Source organism: Xenopus laevis, chromosome 9_10L (assembly GCF_017654675.1).
Source record: "Xenopus laevis strain J_2021 chromosome 9_10L, Xenopus_laevis_v10.1, whole genome shotgun sequence".
NCBI classification, from domain to species: domain Eukaryota; kingdom Metazoa; phylum Chordata; class Amphibia; order Anura; family Pipidae; genus Xenopus; species Xenopus laevis.
In genome coordinates, this window is record NC_054387.1 from 94,449,267 (window position 1) to 94,468,864 (window position 19,598).

A 19,598-nucleotide genomic window follows, 5' to 3' on the forward strand; every position below is an offset into this window, starting at 1 on the left:
CTGAAAGGGGTACTGTCATGAGGAACAAGTAAAACAGTTCTCTTTTTAAAACACACAACATTCAGCCTTGTGAAACAGTTTCATTAAAGCTTTAGGGTCAGGCCACACTGGGCATTTTGGGGAGATTTGGTTGCCTAGTGACTAATCACCTCATTTTTGCAGCGACCAATCTCCCCAGACGCCTTCCCTCACTCTGCGCTGGCTAAAATGAAAAAAATGCTGGCGCTAATCACACACGGCGATTCGTTTTCCGAAGTCACCCGAACTCGGGCGACTTCGGAAAACCAGGCGACCAAATCTCTCCAAAACACCCAGTGTGGCCTGACCCTTAGTCTCTGTTTACTGCTATAACTACCTATACAGCACACTCCGCAGGGGCCCAAGTCAGCCTTTGAACAGAACATTGTGCACCTCTGCTGGAGGCTTGAGCTGCCTAAACTGATAGGCGCTCAATGTTTCTAAGCTGCAACCACCTCTCAGCTTTTAGCTCATAGCATGTGCTAATGGAAAAAATGTCCTGTATTTTAGCAATTGGTGAAACACGCAAAACTTTGCTGTCTTCTTTTTAATTAAAGATCAATGGAAGAAAGGGTGCTTTCTTGCTCACAGGTAACTGCAGTCTCTGCGGGTGACACAGCTCAAGAAAATATCTTTGAATTGTACCCTATGTGAATTATCCAATTATCCAAGAAGAAAGTTTTACTCATAGAGATTCACATAGAGAACAATTTAATATTATCATGGGTGGCTGCCATTTACTGCTTGCAGAAAATATGATCAGTGTGCCATAGCCCTAATGGAAACACTGCTAGTAAAGGTGGTTTTAAAATGATTTAGTTTGATCAGACAGTTCAAATTAACATCAGGAAGCAACATGTGTGGTTTAAGGATTCCAAATGCCATTAGCTTTTCACTCTGATTCGGCAAAGTTAAGGCTATTTTCTATCTATCTATATACAAATTTGAAAATGATGACACCTCAGATCCCATCTTATTTTTATCAGAAGTCTGGAGTAGTTTGCAGCACCTAAAAATCAAAATGATTGTCTTAAATGCTACAAATGTTTCTGTACCACTTTGTGGTATGTGAGAATAGCACCCAGAAGGAGAAATAGGTGGCAATTGAGTGAGATAAGACCTAGAGATAAAAATGGAAAATCCAAGGCAGTAGTGCTTGAATAGATTTGCATGATCTATACTGGTTGTATGTACAAGTACAGCACTGGGATGGCAGCCCACCCCATTATTAAAACTAAAAAAATAAAATATTAGATGGTAGAATTAATCATTTAACGCATACAGTATTAGACACTAATAAAACGTACACCATATAAAACCCATGACAGTAACCCTTTAATCCTGAAAACTGTAGTTGCCTAATTTAGTTCTGTTTATTTGACTAACAAGAAGTTACCGTTTTATACATGCAGACTTTTGTCAAGAAACTTAAGATGACTTTCCTAAACCACAATTTATTATCACCTGTATTATAAGGGAATTTTCTTAACATTTGCATTGCTACCACAATCCTTTTATATTAATGCAAAAATATATTCTACACTGTTAGCTAAAAAGTGATTAATGAAATCTATATGATCTTGAAATAAAAAATAACTTATGCCTTAATAAAGCATTAATAAAGCATTTTAAATAAGCAACAGCACTGATATACTTTACATATGTCTATATTGCCCTGCTCATATTTGAATGCTACTGTTTAACATAGTATGCTTGGCAGGGACTCATACACCTTTAGCTCATTGGAAGTTTCCAGAAGTTAATACTTTTTATGCTACAGGTATAGGATCCCTTTTCCTGAAACCCGATATCCAGAAAGCTCCGAATTACGGAATGGCTGTCTCCCATGGACTAAATTTTAACCAAATAATCCAAATTTTTAAAAATGATTTCCTTTTTCTCTGTATTAATAAAACAGTAGCTTGTACTTGATCCCAACTAAGATATAATTAATCCTTATTGGAAGCAAAACCAGCCTATTGGGTTTATTTAATGTTTAAATGAATTTCTAGTAGACTTAAAGCATGAAGACCCAAATTACGGAAAGATCCGTTATCCGGAAAACCCCAGGTCCCGAGCATTCTGGATAAAAGGTCCCATACCTGTACTATTAAATAGTGAGGTTTTTCTTTTATAATCTTATAGCAGTTGTACAGGTTATTCGGGACTCCATGCATCAGGACCTACCCTGTAAAGGTACTCCTGGTTTAGCGCAAACAAATTGTCAGTGGTTGACAAAGGATATGCTTATTAAAGGTTTAAGTAAATTTAATGTCAACAAGAGCCAAGAATCTCATGAGATTGTCAGGTATGGCCAAAGGTGTAAGACTGGCCTATATGCTTGGTAATGTGGTGTTCCCAGGTTTGGTGAATAGATGTGACGTATGGCAAACCCAAACCTAAGGGGGAGTCACTGGATTCCGGTCTAGGGGTGATCTTCTACCTATAACAGCCACCTTTGGCCTCAGGCCTAGCTCTCAGCTACTTGGGTTCTGCCAGGTCTTACTTTACGATATTTTGATATAGTTCAGGAAATATACAGTAGTTTGATACTTGAAGGTAACAAAGTAGCAGGTAAGTTCCTATCCTGACATTGTATCTTAGTGAAACCTTACCACAAGAAAGACTGGGGGGGGAGACAGCATTGTGCATAAAAATAGTAATTATCACCCAAGTAAAAAAAAAAAAGTCAAAATAATAACCACTTTAGTTCCAGGGCCAAAAAGGATGAAGGACCCCTCTCCTGGCCTGCACACACAAGGTAGGAGCACAAAGAATTCAGGCCCATACATTTTTGAGGCGATTTTACAAATTTGATCATAGCCACGAAATTCAGGAAAGCTTTTTAGTAGAAAGTGATATTTACACAGTTTGGATTCAGGAGAATGGCAGTGCAACAGGCACAGCCTGACTTGTATTAAGAAAGGATTGGTTAAAGAGTGAGCAATAGAAGAAAAATTGGTACTTAACATATCTACCTAATACTGTAATAACAATTACAACTCAGAAAAAATAATCTCCAACAAGAACCTCTCAAACCAAGATGTGAACATCTAAAGGTGCTCATACACATAGAGATCCGCTCGTTTGGCAATTTTGCTAAACAAGCGGATCTCTCCTTTATATGCCCACATTGAGGTGGGCGATAGGCTGGACCGATTGTGGGCCCTAGGGTAACGACACTGTCTGTCGTCAGCTTTTATCGGCCCTGGATTCTGTCTGTGGATGTGAAAGCAAAACAAGATTCAGATGTGTCCTACTTACAATCCTTGCAGGTGGATGGGGTAACTGTAATCGAAAGCTAACCAAAGTTACCTTAGCAGCTCTGCTGGTTCGCTGGAGCAACATTCCTAGGTGGTGACTGTAGTAAGCAGGGCTGAGGGAATATTCAAAAACAGGTGCACCCCAGTCCCCACTGGGGCTCATAAACATTGGGCAAATTTGCAGGTGGGCAGTAACCCATAGCAACCAATCAGTTGCCACCTGCAGGTTAAACAGTGAAAGCAAACATTTGATTGGTTCCCATAGGTTACTGCCAAGGTGCAAATTTGCCCAGTGTTTATAAATGAGCCACACTATGTCTGGCAAGATAATAGCTGGTTAAGGAACCTGCAATGTCTTCTAAACTGGCAAAATACCAGACTCAGTATAGTTTTACCATAATTTCCTATTAAGAAAACTGGGAGCAAGCTTTACTTGCCCCCCCCCCCCAGGAAAGACCCAAAACATTCAATAACTTCAGGCAGTAAAAGTACCACAAGTGACCCAATCAGCTCATAATAAGATGGTTAAAGGACTGTGCACAGATTGTGGTTCTACTCAAGTAGAACTTCTACTTGAGGTAGGATTCTTAGTGAAGTGCCAAAGGATTTTGTACTGATCTCAACTTTATTCAATTTGATTATTAATGACTTAGACATAGAAAGTAGTGTTTGCTGATGACTCAAAACTCTTCTGGGCAATTAAGTCCATACAAGATGTAGCTTCCTTGCAGGGGAATCTGAACACACTGACAATTTGGGTGGCACATGACAATATTGATAAATGTAAGGTTATGCATTTGGCATTTAAAAATATGCAAGCTACTTATACTTTTAATCGATGAAGAAGGAGCCAGGGAAATTTACATAGTTACATAGTAAGCTAGGTGAAAAAAGACACAGGTCCATCAAGTTTAAGTTTATATAAAACCTTTCTGACTGCTAGTTAATCCTGATGAAGGCAAAAAACCCCATTTGAAGCCTCTACAATTTGCCTCAGAGGGGCATAAATAAGGAGTTTATGGTGCTTATTTATATCCTTGTAAACTAAATACTAGAGGCATGAGATAATGATCAATAAAATTTGTACAAAGTGCCCAAAGTGCATGAAAAGGAACATTATAGAAAGTTCATTAAAAAGGTAATATTTTATCTTCCAGTTCAATCAATAGTGACAAAAGGTAACCTACATGGATGAATTCCTGTATTCCAATACAGTAATGTACAAATGTGGTCTGATGCATTGCATCACTTTTATAACTACAGGCTTTTTCTTTGTCTCTTCTGTTACTAAACAATATGTTAATTCCAATACCAAAAATGTGAAACATGTAATAACATGTAAGATATGCTATAAACATCACATAAGTCAAACTACTAGAATTTTTAAAGAAAGGGTTCAGGAACACACTTTAAATACTGTACATGACTCAAAAAAGATACTAATGTAGCTAAACATTCACATTAATTTTGCATACATTTGATATAAAAACAAGGTTAGGATGATTTTATATTACAAACTTGCTATCCTAGTTGTCTAAAGGATTTTCATGTTAGTTATTATGAACATTTAGAGGGTTATTTAATAAATTCCGGTCAGGCTTTTTGGGGCAAAACTACAATTTTTCAGTTTTTTTTAAAACTCTAATTTTTAAAGATTTATTAAAGCCCAAAGCAGCAAAAAGCCAGAAACTGAAAATCCAACGTCACAGACCTGCCGAGGTTGAGTATAAGTCAATGGCAGCGGTCCCTATCCTATATTGAAGTTTCTGTGGTCTCTCACCATTTCTCCGGCAAAAATTCAAAACATTTGGGCTTTTTTCGGAAAAAGCCTGAAAAAATGAGCGATTTGGGAAAAAACTAAAAAAAAAACGTACGATTTAGGTTTTCGTTCAAATTTAACCCAAACCCATTAAATCAAGCTTTTTTAATAATAAATAAGGTAAAATTAGGTATGGGAGTTTGGTTGTGTTTGAATGTTATTTGAATAATGAGATACATTTGCATTTTAGTTAATAACCCTTCCTGTTTGGTTCCCTTTCCTTATTGCATGATTTGCTTTTGTATTTTGATTGGCTGTTCAAACTTGAAATTTGTTTCAAGTGTATGTTTATAAACCCTAAGTGAAATTGAAGACTAAGATTAAGCATCCAATCTACTTGGTTTTATGCCTGACTACTATTTTTCTCCTGGCTATCACCTCCTGCTAAGCCCAGCATAAGTGGCGAGTCCTGTCCTTGTTACCGACGAGTTGGGGCCATACGGGGGGTTGCAATGTTAGTTGTACGGTTCTGGTGTCACCATTACGTGAATATAAAGTATTTTAAATATTGCCAAGAAAAAAAACCTTCAGCATAAGTGAAATCAGCTGCTCAACGTGCCAAACAAAATATTTTAATATAAAGTCTACAGACATGGTTATTGAAATGTCTTTGCTTTTCTCATGGCATCTCCATTTTCTCATTTATCTGCTCTGATAGCTGTTGGTCCATTGTGGCACACTTTGGAATCACTCTCATTAAGCTTAGACCAGTTCTTCCATTTCTTCAGTTACTGTCATATTATAATAAAGCTCTCTGGGCCATCCATTCTTTTGGCCATTGTGACAGTGCCCAGTCCTGGTTTTCCTTTCGGATCCCTCTCTTACTATGGAGTATCATCTTTTACCTTACCTTGCTTCTCTACTGACCTTCTCAACAGCTCACTCATTACCTATTTACATACTCACATTCAAAACTTTGCTAAGGCTGCAACTGTGGAATCTACTCCCATGCTCCGTTCAACTTTCTACAAATCTCTCTGCCTTTAAACCATCTATTTAAACACATTTCTTTAAAGAAGCATAATCTCATCTAGCCTACAATATCTTCATTGTACACTATAGCCTGCTAAATGCAAAGCTCAGTGCCACATATCTCACCTTGCCCACACCACCCCCACTCCTTGTGTCTCATACTCCTTCTCTTCTTAGATTGTAAGCTATTTTGCCTTTTGTATTAATGTTCAGTTGTTATTTTTATGTAATCTGTATATTCAATGTATACACACTGTTATGGATTGACTATTAATGTAAAACCAGTAGATGGCGCTGTTACATGTTAACTGATATGTGTCAATCTGTCCTGCTGGTAATTGCTTTCCCTAGCATCTGCCTCTATCTGTCTATTCCTCCCAATTTGTTGGCAGTTCAGCCATGTTTCCTCCTGCTACTGTGAATATTTTCTGCACTACTACAAGGTCCAGCATATAACACACACATTTATAGTAAAACATCACAGAATATGTTGTGCTTAAGGACAGGATAAGGTATAATTACTGATGGGTACCATTTTGTGATATTCTGCTTCTTCTCTTTTCTTTCCCTAAGCCAGCACATGATAAAGCAGCTATGCTCAGCTTCTCACTTTACTCTGCACCACACTCGCGGGGCTAGATTTCAGATTTATAGGCCCCTAGGCCGGCCTGTGATTACGTACTAATCGGCCCCACTTGGGAGCTGTGCCCGCCTCCTCCTCACCTCAACCTGCACCTTGGCCCCTATCTGAAGAAAAGGAGCCATGCTGAGAGATTTGAAAGCTGAAGCAGTCCCTGGTGCAAATCCCTATCAACGTGGCAAGTCGGCAGCATGCCACCCTTAAAAACTTTGCTGCACTAGGCCTTCAAGAAATAAATAAATATATATGTCAACCCCAGCAGGGGCCCATCAATTGAATCTTTGCCCTGGGCCTGCTGGTACCCTAAAGCAACCTTATTTGTGACAAACATTCTTCTAGGTTGAATTAATTCTGTACTCCTGAACATTGCCGGTCTCTATAAACATACATCACATATGTAAAACATACATCCCATATGTAAAACACTGTTTTATCTAAATAAATCATTTGAATATACTTTTCTATATTTAAGTACACAGGCCATCCCCTGGCTCATAAGATTTACTGTGCTCACACACAATCCAAGGACATATATACATGTTAGGTTACATCAGGATCATGGGCAGGGCTAGCTTCACAGATCAGGAGGGACTCGCTGTGGGTGAAGGGGTTGGTGACTCTGAAGGATCCGAGGGTCAGTGGTTATTAGCGGTACATTTAGCATTTAGATTTAGATTGACAGTGGTCACGGTTACACTTTATAATTGAACATCGACCGATTCGTTGAATAGGGTTGCCACATTTTCGGGAAAAAAATACCGGCCTTCCTATATATTTATCTTTTTTCCCTATTAATAACATTGGTATCAACCATTATTTTTACCGGCCCGGCGGGTAAAATACCGTCCAGGTTGCAACCTTATCGACGAATGAGAGGGGACTCCATGTGGGTGAAGGGGTTGATGTCTATAGTGTAACTGATTAGGTGACTCCATTGGATTTGTAACGCATTACCGCTTTATTACAGTACTATGCCGCAGCTCGCAATATAGCATTTCTGATAAGCGGTATATTTAGTATTCAGCTGGTGGGTTGCGCTTGAGGCACGGCTCAGATACCAATAGAAGATCACGGTTACATTTCATATTTGAACATTTGAACATCGACCGATTCGCCAGATGGAAGAGGACTCCATGAGGGAGAAGGGGTTTGTAACCTATGACTGCATTAATATCTTGCTGTTCACAATATAGCATATCTGATAACCTGTTTGCATATCAGACATATATGTACAAGACCAACCCACTGCCTCCTGGTGGTCCGTCCGCGAACTATTTACCTTTATTTTAATATAATTGATGCACAATGGACATTTGGTTTTAAATAATTTATTAAAAGTTATGTTTTATTAACTAATTCATCGGATGTGATGGATGGGAGGGTGCAGTTACATGGGTCAGTTCTTTTTTTCTCTCCTTTGTTACATGAGCTAATATCCCCCCTTACCACCTGGCAGCAGTGCCCCTGCCCACGAATTAGACCGCCATCTCCAGTAGAGTTGCCACCGTTCTGTAGCCTACGATCGGGGATGGGGGTGGAGCTATGACTCAGCGATCAGCGTTTGGCTGATCGGCATGTCAATCAAGGGAGATCCTGACCAGTTTTCCTTATTTGGAAAACCAGTCTTGACCCGGGCAGGCCTTCTGAATCCGGACTGTCAAGGTCAAACCCGGACAGGTGGCAACCACATTCCCCAGCCTCCTGCCGCCTCATTCTTTTGGGATTTTCCACTTTTCCTTGTGAAAGGGTAAAACCTGGTCCTAATCCTCGGACCTGTAGCTACGAGTGCACTCGATTTAAACCTGCCACTCCAGGGGTCATCTATCACTGTCCACTCTGGTTCCTTCACCTTGGAAGCTGGTGTGCGCATTGACAGCAAGCATTCAGTGACGTCACCTGAGCTTCTCAGCATGCATGGCAAGCAATCAGTGGCTTCAAGGTAATTGGATGCACATGTGAAGTGACATCATTTCTGACAACAGGACATCGTAATGATGTCACTTCCTGTGGTGTCACTGACTTTACCTCCCTCTTTTACTCCCACGCTTTTTCCTGTTACAGTTACGGTGGCATTATTTCCTGCCAGGTAAAAAGGCAATATTTACTTATGTATATGCCAATGTTGCAAGATTATTTAATAATTCACTTATTATGATACAAATTATTTGTTGGATAAGAATTCATTGACAAGTATAGCTTTCCTTTAAAAAAAAAAAAAAAAGTGAACAGGAGGAGAGGACTTTGGACATGTTGGGGCAGATGTAGTAGAAAAGATATTTTAATTTTATGAAATTAAAAGCTAAATTGTATACAAATATAAATAATAATTAAGAGAGTCCAACCTAAATGCCAGTGAAAACATTTAGCAGCCCTGAAATGTTGATATATTTCCTTTAAAATATGGTCATATAATGTATATGAAGAAAATATTTACATTTAGAAAAGCATTCCAAGACGACATGATTCAAGAATTCAAGAAATCTTCTAACCTACTTTCTTTCAATGTTTTTCTGTTGCCATTGTGTTTGTGTAGTTCGCCTGTCCAGTATGCAGTTGCAAATATTTTAGTTGCTGTAGCAACAAAGCTAAATCTCTAACTACAGTTCCCATAATTCTTAGCTGACACATACTAAAGTTCGCTTTATAACCTTTTACCCTGTTAATCATTATTTTTCTCATGTATCATGACTAAATTAACATTATGGTTGTGGTTTACCAATTTATGCTTTGTGTGCTATTTACTTTTCCTTTAGCCAAAAATTAACTTTCTTAACATATATTTGCACACATGTTTTTACTACTGATTATTACTGATAGTAGCGATTTCCATTGCTGTGAAATAAACCAAAGTTAATGTCTCCCTACTAGTGTTTGTTAATAAACTGGTTTGTGTGTGCTATTCTGTTCCTGAAAGATGTGACTTTTGATGCTATATAAAGAAACTATGGTATGATGCCTGCAGCAGCATGGATACTATGAACTACATTTCCCAAAAGACCTTGCTCTGCAGTGGGCGTGATGGAGGAAATGATCTAAAGGCAAGGAGGGGAGAATATCTGGAAGGGGGCAGTATTTCTTACATTGCCTTTTGAACTATCATACGTAGTTGTTACAGTCTGGAATCTGTCTGTCAGTCCTACACTCAGTAAGTTATATTATCTTATTTGTCTTCGTAGTTTAACAGTCTGGAATCTGTCTGTTAGCCCTTTACTCAGTAAGTTATTTTATATTATTTGTCTCCTTTGCTTGAATAATTATCACTTATATTTAAATTGATATTTTTATGGGACATGAAGGCACAGCTTACTTACATTGTCAGCTCTGTGCAGCAGAGCTGACAATCTAAGTATATATGTATATCTGTATATATTGTTTGTTCTCTGTACAATCACTATTGTTATACAATGTGCAGTGCTGTACGTCAAAATAGCAATATATTAATATAATTATTTACGCATATATGCGTAAATGTCACATGTTATTGGCAGCTGTACTGTACGCCAACTTTTCGCAATGGTAGAACACAATGCCTTATCTCAAACGGGCCCTTTGCAGATGTATTAAAAGGGCAAGCTAAACTATTAATCTCAATACATTCACTTTATAAAGAGACACTAGTACAGCTATGGGACCTGTTTTCCAGATAACTGTTTTATTATTTACCTTTTTCAAAATTTGGATTATTTGGATAGAATGGAGTCTACCGGTCTTTGCGTAATTCGAAGCTTTCTGGATAATGGGTTTCCGGATAACAGATCCCATGCCCAGCGGAGTAACTACTGGGGGAGTAGGGGGTGCGAATGGACCAGGGACTGCACCCCTGCAAGGCCCCCCGTCAGATCGCGCCCCGCTGCAGCCACACCTGGGCCCGCCCCCACCTAGTTACTTCACTGCCCATACCTGTAGTTCTTTATCAGAAAACAGTAGAGTTATTAAAGGTATGTCTTTTGTACACCAAGGGGCACATTTACTATTGGTTGAATATCGAGGGTTAATTAACCCTCTATATTCTACCCTCGAAGTAAAATCCTTCGAATAACGAAGTCAAAGGATTTACCGCAAAGGCTTAGATCGAAGGAAAAATCGCTCGATCGAACGATTAAATCCTTCGAATCGAACGATTTGAAGGATTTTAATCCATCAATCGAAGGATTTTCCTTTGATCAAAAAAAGCTTAGAAAGCTTATGGGGACCTTCCCCATAGGCTAACATTGGTACTCTGTAGGTTTTAGGTGGCAAAGTAGGTAGTCGAAGTTTTTTTTAAAGAGACAGTACTTCGACTATCGAATGGTCGAATAGTCGAATGATTTTTAGTTCGATTCAAAGTCGTGGTCGAAGTAGCCAATTCGATGGTTGAATTTGGAATTTTTTTTTTGGCTACTTCAAAGTTTTTTTCATTCTAATCCTTCACTCGAGCTAAGTAAATGTGCCCCCAAATGTTCAAGGGCATAAATTCATCCCACATACCAATTTCACACCATAGTTTTCTGTTCCCAGTAAATAATTCTAATCGAATGGTGCTCTAAGGGGTTTACACTAAGCAGCAGATCTATCAAAATGTGAGATTAGAGCTCACCACAAAAAATGCACTCGCTTTTATTCTTTCATAAGATTTGTATTTATCAAATAGTGAACTCTAACTTTCACCAACTGATAAATACGATTATGAATATCCTCTGGGAATGAATAGGAAGTGAGTAAATGATCTAATGTCACATTTCGACAAATATGCTTCTAAGTCATACTCACTTGAGACCCTACAAACTGGTAAGTGTCACCTGGGTGTCTACATTGGGCACTTCCCACACTACATTCTGGATAGAGCACATACAGTAGTTGCTCTAATCTAACCTTGCCTATCTAACATTACTCGAGTGTTTTGTAACAAGAGTAACCTGCAGCTATCTAAACCTAATTCACAATGTTACTTATCCCCAACTTCACTTAGGCCTTAGCTACCTTCTTACCAGGGCCGGAACAAGGGGTAGGCAGAAAAGGCACATGGCTTCTAGGACACCTGGTTGGCTTGGTCAGCCCCTGCTCAGGGGAGATCCTGGCCCCTCCACCACCTGAGGCAGCAGTTGCTGCTGCCCCCCTCTCCCAGAAATTCGATCTTAAAGTACCAGGAGCAGCATTTTTGCTGCCCCTTGGACTTAGTGGGGCGCTGCCGCCTGAGGGAACAGCCTCAACTCGTCTCATTGGCGAAGCACCCCTTTCCTGCTTCTTACTGAGGCCTCTGACTTCAGACTCTCCAGCAGCATCTGCCCCAACTCCTGGAGGGGAGTCCAATTAAAAAAAGCCATGTATTCCCTCCCAGCACAGGGCCAACCCGGGCAGGCGCCATAGGCAGCACGGGCTGTTGCATTGCCCCACAGCCATGCATGCACGAAAAAACGTGCGCAAACACGCACAAAAAAAGGATATAGCGTGAAAGGAACATCACACATGTGCTAAAAACACTGCACACGCAGGCTAGACCGGGGACCAGACTAGGGGGTAGGAGAAGGAGAGTAGGTGTGTGCCTGGCACCCCCAGTTTTGTGCCCTAGGCACGTGCCACTCTGCCTACCCCTAGTACTGGCCCTGCTCTCTCCCCTTATATAGACAAGTGGACAGGAACTACAACTGCAACTCCTGGGCCTATGGAAACATGTTGCCCCCCAGAGCATAAATACACTTCCTCAGTCCAGGGATGATTAACTTCTTACATCTCCAACAATACATTGATATTATGCCTAAAGGTTTGGATGTAGCACAGATCATTTAGACATAGAGTTCATCATTTTTAAAAATGGAAACCTATATCATGCATGCATCTTGCATACATATTCTACACCTTTATAGGCATTCCATGGATTATAAATAATTAAAGGGGTTGTTTACCTTCAGACACTTTTTTTCAGTTTTCGGTTCAATTTGTTCAGCAGAACAATAACTTTCTATTTTTTATGTGTGACCGTTTTTCTAAGTATAAAGTTTAATTTTTCATCTTCTAAAGCAGCTCTGGGAGGGGGGGATCACTGACCCTGTAAACTGTTCTAAATTGATACATTTAGTTGATACATTCTTATGGTTGTCCCTGTTGAGCAGAATCTCTGGAATTCATTACAGGCAGCTGATAGAATTGATACAATAGTTGCTAATACTCCAGATATGCTGCTGAAAACTGTAAATTCAACATTGTAACAGTTTGCACCTGAATTATTGAGCTGACAGACTCAAACACCAGAGACCGGGACATTAAATCTTTAAACTTAAATTGTGAAACAATCTGGGGAACTGAAAGCAGTGTTTAGAAGGTGACCAACCCCTTTAACAAAAAAACATGTACCTGTAGTACTTTTTTTTTTTTAATTAGAATCATACTGTATACAGTGTTTATATAAAGTGTTCATATGTTTTATTTATAGAACATTGAATCACATTGGAGTTAATTAGTTTATTATGCTTTGATCAACAGAAATAGACTCTTTCATGTAAAAGTTAAAAAAAAATGCTACAGCTGATTTAAATAACTGCTTAATTATAAGTTCCCTTTCAGGCAGTATTTAGTAAATATGTCTGGATCTCTCTGGTTTGAACTTTGAGCTATAAGGTGGTGGTTCATTACTTAGTTGAGCCATGGGAGACTTAGTAGTAGTGTAGCCTTAGTCACAATGCTAATATGAATGTACATGTTCTTGTATGTTTACACTCTCCTTCTCCAACCTTTTTACATCCAGTTGACTGGTCCTAACTATTTTAGCCAATAGTTGCTTAACCATTAAGCTCAGGGCCGTTTTAAGGCCTTGTCCCTGGTGTGTATAGCATGCCAAACATTTTGGTAAGGCCACACCTCCTAAATACCACGTATAATATTTTAAGAAAACATAACTCAGTCATGCCAGTATTAAATGGATAATAGAATATTAACCACAGATCTGACTGTATACTACATTTACTACAAAAAATGGATAATTAGCATATTAACCCTAGCTGTGTAGAAATGGCCAATGAGCACTCCATTGATCCCAGACAAGCAAGTAAGATTACAAAAACATGGCTAATGAACAGAAAGTCTCTGTGACCATCTGTGCTTGTGGCAGATTGGCAGTAAACCAGAGCCAAGAGAGAATCAATTCTGAGAAAACAGAAATTCTGATTAAGTAGGGAACCCGTGGAAGTGGAACTCCCTGTTCATTAAAGGGATTGTTTAACTTTAAAATAAATTTTAGTATGATGTTGAAAGTGATATTCAGAGACAATTTGAAATTGGTTTTTAATTTTTTATTATTTGTGTGTTTATAAGTGTTTTTTTAATTATTTAGCTTTTTATTCAGTTTGAAATGTTAACAGCTATCTGGTTGCTAGGGTCCAAATGACTAATAATCAACCAGGTGTGTGGTTTTACTGAGAAACTGGAGTTTGAGTAGGAGAGACCTAAGTAGAAGACTTGTAATAAATAGGGATGCACCGAATCTGAATCCTTCTGCTTGGCCGAACCGAATTCAAAATCCTAATTTGCATATGCATATTAGGGGCAGAGAGGGAAATCGCGTGACTTTTTGTCACAAAACAAGGAAGTAAAAAATGGTTTCCCCTTCCCACAACTAATTTGCATATGCAAATTAGGATTCAGTTCAGTATTCCCCCCAAACTCTCCCGAAGGATTCCGGGGTTTGGCCGAATCCAAAATAGTGGATTCGGTGCATCCCTAGTAATAAATACCAATAACAACAAAATTTAGTCTCTTAACAATACAGCCCATTGCACAATACTTTATGGGCTGCCATGGGGTCTACTCTGTACACAAAAAAAACCCAGTGGCACAAGGTCTGCATGAACACTTGAAGTGTTTATTTTAGCGGAGTGCAGTGCAATGTTTCGGGGTAAACCCCTTTGTTTGTGTGCACCACAAATCCTAGAATCTCGGGGGCGGTCCTTATTTTATAAAATGGCAATTTTCTATTTATGATTACCCAATGGCACATACTACTAAAAAAAGTATATTATTATGAAAATGGTTTATTTACACAGAACAGGGTTTTACATTTGAGCTGCAATATCTTTTTATAGAGACCTACAATGTTCTGAGGGTATTGTTTTCCATTAACTGGATTGATCACTGGATCACATTACATCAAGTGATATTTATTCATTTAAAACATCAACCTCTGAACTGTGTGTATATGTACCAAATGCCAATGCATTTTCTGATACATATTAATTATACTTATTATAAGAAACATGTTCCTCTGTACTTAACTGGTTGGGAGCAGGTGTAAAGAACATGATTTGCCTATAGGCATGACCATTGTACCATACACCTATTGTAATGCAGCAATCACTCTGGTTATATTAATGTTAAATATGCAGTAGCTAGGTGCACATGTTTTGTGCATGGTGTTTGGTCCAGGACCCTCTGAATTCTTCATTTCAATAGTGTGTTGGTTGTCACATATGGAATGGAAATATCTCTTCTCCCGACTCCTGCAAGAAACCCATTACATGTGGCACAAAGTTTTACAGCACCAACAACTCCCTGGCACACCTATAATGATAGGCAAAGGTAAATATAACAGATTAAATATGAATTATTACTAATTATTACAGCAGCAGCCTACACCATGCCACACTGTCTGGAACCCTGACTCAGGGTGTTTGCACAGTGTAGGCTGATGCTGTAATAATTAGCAAATAGTAATAAATCATAATTGGTATTTACTCTGTCCTTTCCCCCAAATTATCTCTGCTGCACCAGGACCCATTGAGCCCAATGACTTTGCCTGCCTTATATCATTATCAGATATATCCATCAGACAAATATCTCTGACATCACAGACCATTGACACAGGTGCCTCTTTCCGTTTTTTCAGCTACTGTAAAAAAAAATATATAAAAAAACCTTGCAAGTTAGTGGGCCCCCAAAATAAGTGGGTCCTGGGCAGATGCCCCTTTTGCCGGCTTATTAAATCAACCCTGATTAAGCGTCCTATCTGAGATCTAGCTAGCTGGTTCCTGAGTTCCAGCTCCTGTTCTCTGCCTGATTCTCATGCCCCGATTTATGATAAAACATTAGTAAAAACAACCAGGCTCCACTGCTTATTTAGATGTATAGGGTCAAGTGTATCCAGTTTTCGGATCCAGAAACATTTTCTCTGTAGAAGACAATTTTTTACAATCTTTACCTGTCATTATTCTAACTTCCTATAAGATTTACAAATAGAAGTCTTGGGACAGATGGGGGAAATATATTATACTGGTCAAGACTGCACACCTTTAATCCCCAAGGTCCTATTGGGGATCAAATCCAAAATACAAAGAACTAGTAGAAGGTGGATTGCAAAACCAATATATTTAAAAATACAATTTATTTAGGGGTTCGATCCGAATCCAGGATTCGGTTCGGGATTCGGCCTTTTTCAGCAGGATTCGGCCGAATCCTTCAGCCTGGCTGAACTGAATCCACGTCCTAATTTGCATATGCAAATTAGGGGCAGGAGGGAAATTCCGTGACTTTTTATCACAAAGCCAGGAAGTAAAAATGTTTTCCCCTTCCCACCCCTAATTTACATATGCAAATTAGGATTCGGTTCGGTATTCAGCTGAATCTTTCGAAAAGGCCAAAATGCAGGATTAACTGCTCAAACTTTGGTTGAGCAGTTAATCCTGCATTTTGGCCTTTTTCTTGTGAATATACTAATATACTATATATACCATTATATTATCACCCAAACCCTTGTAAAGGCATCTGCCATTACATCACCCGGCAGTGGATTCCATACCCTCAATGTCCTCACTGTGAAGAACCACCTATGAAAATTCAGTTCCTCTAATCTAAATGTTGCAAAATTTTAACAGTTAAGAACCTGTACCTGAATTACTGAACTGCCAGACTGAAATACCAGAGACCGGAACATTCAACTTTAAACTTAGATTTTGAAAAAACATTAAAAAATAAATAATTGAAAGTCTTCTTTCTGGGGAACAATCTAATACCAACTGATTTGAAAAAAGTGTTTGGAAGGTGAACAACCCCTTTAAGGATCTTATATAAATAATATCTTTTAATTCATATCCCAGCATGCTCCCTGGATGCAGCTTCACTGGTATAAACGTGACATTTGAGAAGAGATACTCACTGAATTGCACCTTGAAATCTATTAGCCACAATGTTGTTTTAACCTTGGTGTCCCCCTTTTTTAATGGACACAGTTTCCCACTTACATTAACTAATGTGCAGAGCAACCCTCTCTACTTATAACTGAGTAACAGGCTGTGTGACTTTTTGATCCTTCTAGGAAACTTCTTGCTTCATTTGTTGTATCTGATTATAAGGGGTTTGTCAGCATGTCTATTAGGTGGTGCACAAAAAACCCAAACACTGTATTCATACATTCGGGTAAGCTTCTCTTAGGAAATTTGTTTTAGGTGAGCGTTTAGAAGCTGAAAAATTGGGAGAAATCCAGACAGAACGTGGGAGGGAAATCAAGAGAAGGGGTGCAGCCATTGCAAAGTCTTGAATGTGCGTATTTGTAAAGTTAATGCGTTAGGTCAGGAGAGAAGCATATAAAGCTAATGGTGAGAGCTTTTTAGATAAGCTTAAGGGTGGAGTAGAGCTGTGAAATGCTTTGAATGTCAGGGTCAATAGTTTAAATTGAATTCTGAAAGGTAGTGGAAACCAGTGCAGAGTGATCCTAACAGCACAATTCATTGACCAATTTACAGTGTTACAGTTGTTGATATATGATATGTTGAAAAAGTGAATCAACACTTTGGTGGCATTTTGGGTGAAATATAGTCCTTAAAATGGTATTTCACCTTTAAATTAATGATTTAAATCTTAATATTATGAGACTTCAGTATCATCTTTATGCTGATGACACTCAACTCTACTTGTCTACTCCTGATCTTTCTAATTCCTCCAAGATCTTCCCCTGTCCCTCAGATATCACTCACCGTAAACAACACCACCTTTCATTCCACCACACAGGCATGCTGCCTAGGAGTTATCTTAGACTCTCATCTGTCTTTTTCACCACACATGCAAACACTTGCAAAATCTTGCCGTATTCAACTGCGCAACATTGCTCGAATACGACCATATCTCAGTTCAGAATCAACTAAAACACTGATTCAGTCTCTCATCATCTCCCGCCTTGATTACTGCAACTTACTCCTCACAGGTATTCCAACAAGTCACCTTTCACAACTCCAATCTGTTCTAATCGCGGCCGCTAGACTCATTCATCTAGCTCGCCGTTCAACATCAGCTGCTCCCATATGTATGTCCCTTCACTGGCTCCCAATCTCTTCTAGAATCAAATGCAAATTACTTACACTCACATTCAAGGCCCTTAATAATGAAACCCCTCCCTATATTTCATCTCTAATCTCCAAATACACTCCTTCACGAAACCTACGCTCTGCTTCTGATCTTCGCCTCACTTCTCCTCTGATCACTTCTGCCCATTCTCGTCTACAAGACTTCTCTCGGGCTTCTGCTTTTCTCTGGAACTCTCTGCCACAAGCTGTCAGACTTTCTCCTTCTTTCCAAACTTTCAAGCGCTCATTAAAGACCCATCTGTTTAAAGAGGCTTATTCGATGTACCTTAATTAATCATTGTTGTATCAAAAATGACAAAATGTTTATATAATCCTAATGTCTCAATTGTACCCTAACCTTTAGTTTGTAAACTCTAATCTCTAGGTCCTTCTAACCCTATTGTACTCTGTAATCCTTGTTTGTTATCCACCATTTATTCCCTGTTTGCTATAACTGCAGTAAAGCACTGCGTATCTTGACAGCGCTATATAAATAAATGTTGATGATGATGATGATTGCAATTGGTTATCAGTTTGTAGTGTTTCAGTTATTTACCTTTTTGTTCAGCAGCTCTCATGTTTGGTATTTTAGCAGCTATCTGGTTCTGCACTTATCAAAATTTAACCTCATTTGCCAGTTTGTCATCCAGTTCCTCATTTTCGTCAAATAAGTCTACAAAGTGATGGCATCCTCCATCTAAATTATAGTTTTGCACAATTTAGTATCATTAGCAAAAATAGAGACAATACAAACAATGCCAAATTCACGGTCACTAATAAACAAGTTAAAAAGCAATGGGACAAGGACTGACCAATGTGTTATCCCACTAACAGGGGTCCAAGTACCACATCTTTATGTAACATATCCTTTACCCAGTTCTTTTTCCAAGTACAAATATGTTTCAGATCAGTATTCCTTAATTTAATCTGTAACCTCCGTGGTACTCTAGCAAATGATTTGGCTAAGTCTAAGTAGATTACATCCACTGTGACCACAGGGTCTAGGTTCCTGCTCACCTCCTCATAGAAGGGAATTGGATACATCTGGCAACATATATTATACCTGTGCTGGCACAAATGCATAGTATGCTTATTACCACTGATGTCAAACTAACAGGCCCATAGTTTTGAGAATTAGATTTCTTTTTTAATACTGACACCACATTACAAATCTCTAAGCACTATGGCAGCTCTCAAAGTATCCTGATAATGAGATTTGGCAGTCACAGAGCTAAGCAGTTTTAGCACCCTTGGATTAATACCATTCAGTGCTGGACCTTTTCTTACCTTCACATGTTTTGTCTCTTGAATTTTCTCCTGAATCACTAATCCATTAATTGTTATATTATCAGAATTGGGTCTATTAACAAGGAAGCCTTCATTAGCTGGTTCCTCAGTTGTATAGACAAATGAAAAATAATAGTTAAAAATTTCTGCTTTTTCCCTGCCAATCGACCACAAATTGATGTTTTGCATGCTTTACTGACCACTTGTCCTGCTTTTCATATGTCCTGGCTAATTTAAATTCCCAAAATGCACATTTTGTTTTTCTTATCAACCTCAACACTAACATTTCTGTTTAA

General features: G+C 38.8%; 1 protein-coding gene across 3 annotated transcripts in view; it reads left to right on the plus strand.

Moving 5' to 3' along the window:
* Positions 1–8,692: 8,692 nt before the first annotated feature.
* Positions 8,693–19,598, plus strand: part of XB5885669.L (putative methyltransferase DDB_G0268948 L homeolog) — a 43,977-nt gene continuing 33,071 nt past the window's right edge. The window contains exon 1 of one of the 3 annotated variants that reach the window (XM_018236244.2): positions 8,693–8,798. The gene's annotated coding sequence lies outside the window, so the exon portion shown is untranslated. Of the gene's footprint in view, positions 8,799–9,710; positions 9,858–9,907; positions 9,927–19,598 lie in introns of those variants that run through there. The other 2 variants (XM_041576476.1, XM_041576477.1) reach the window with 2 other exon arrangements.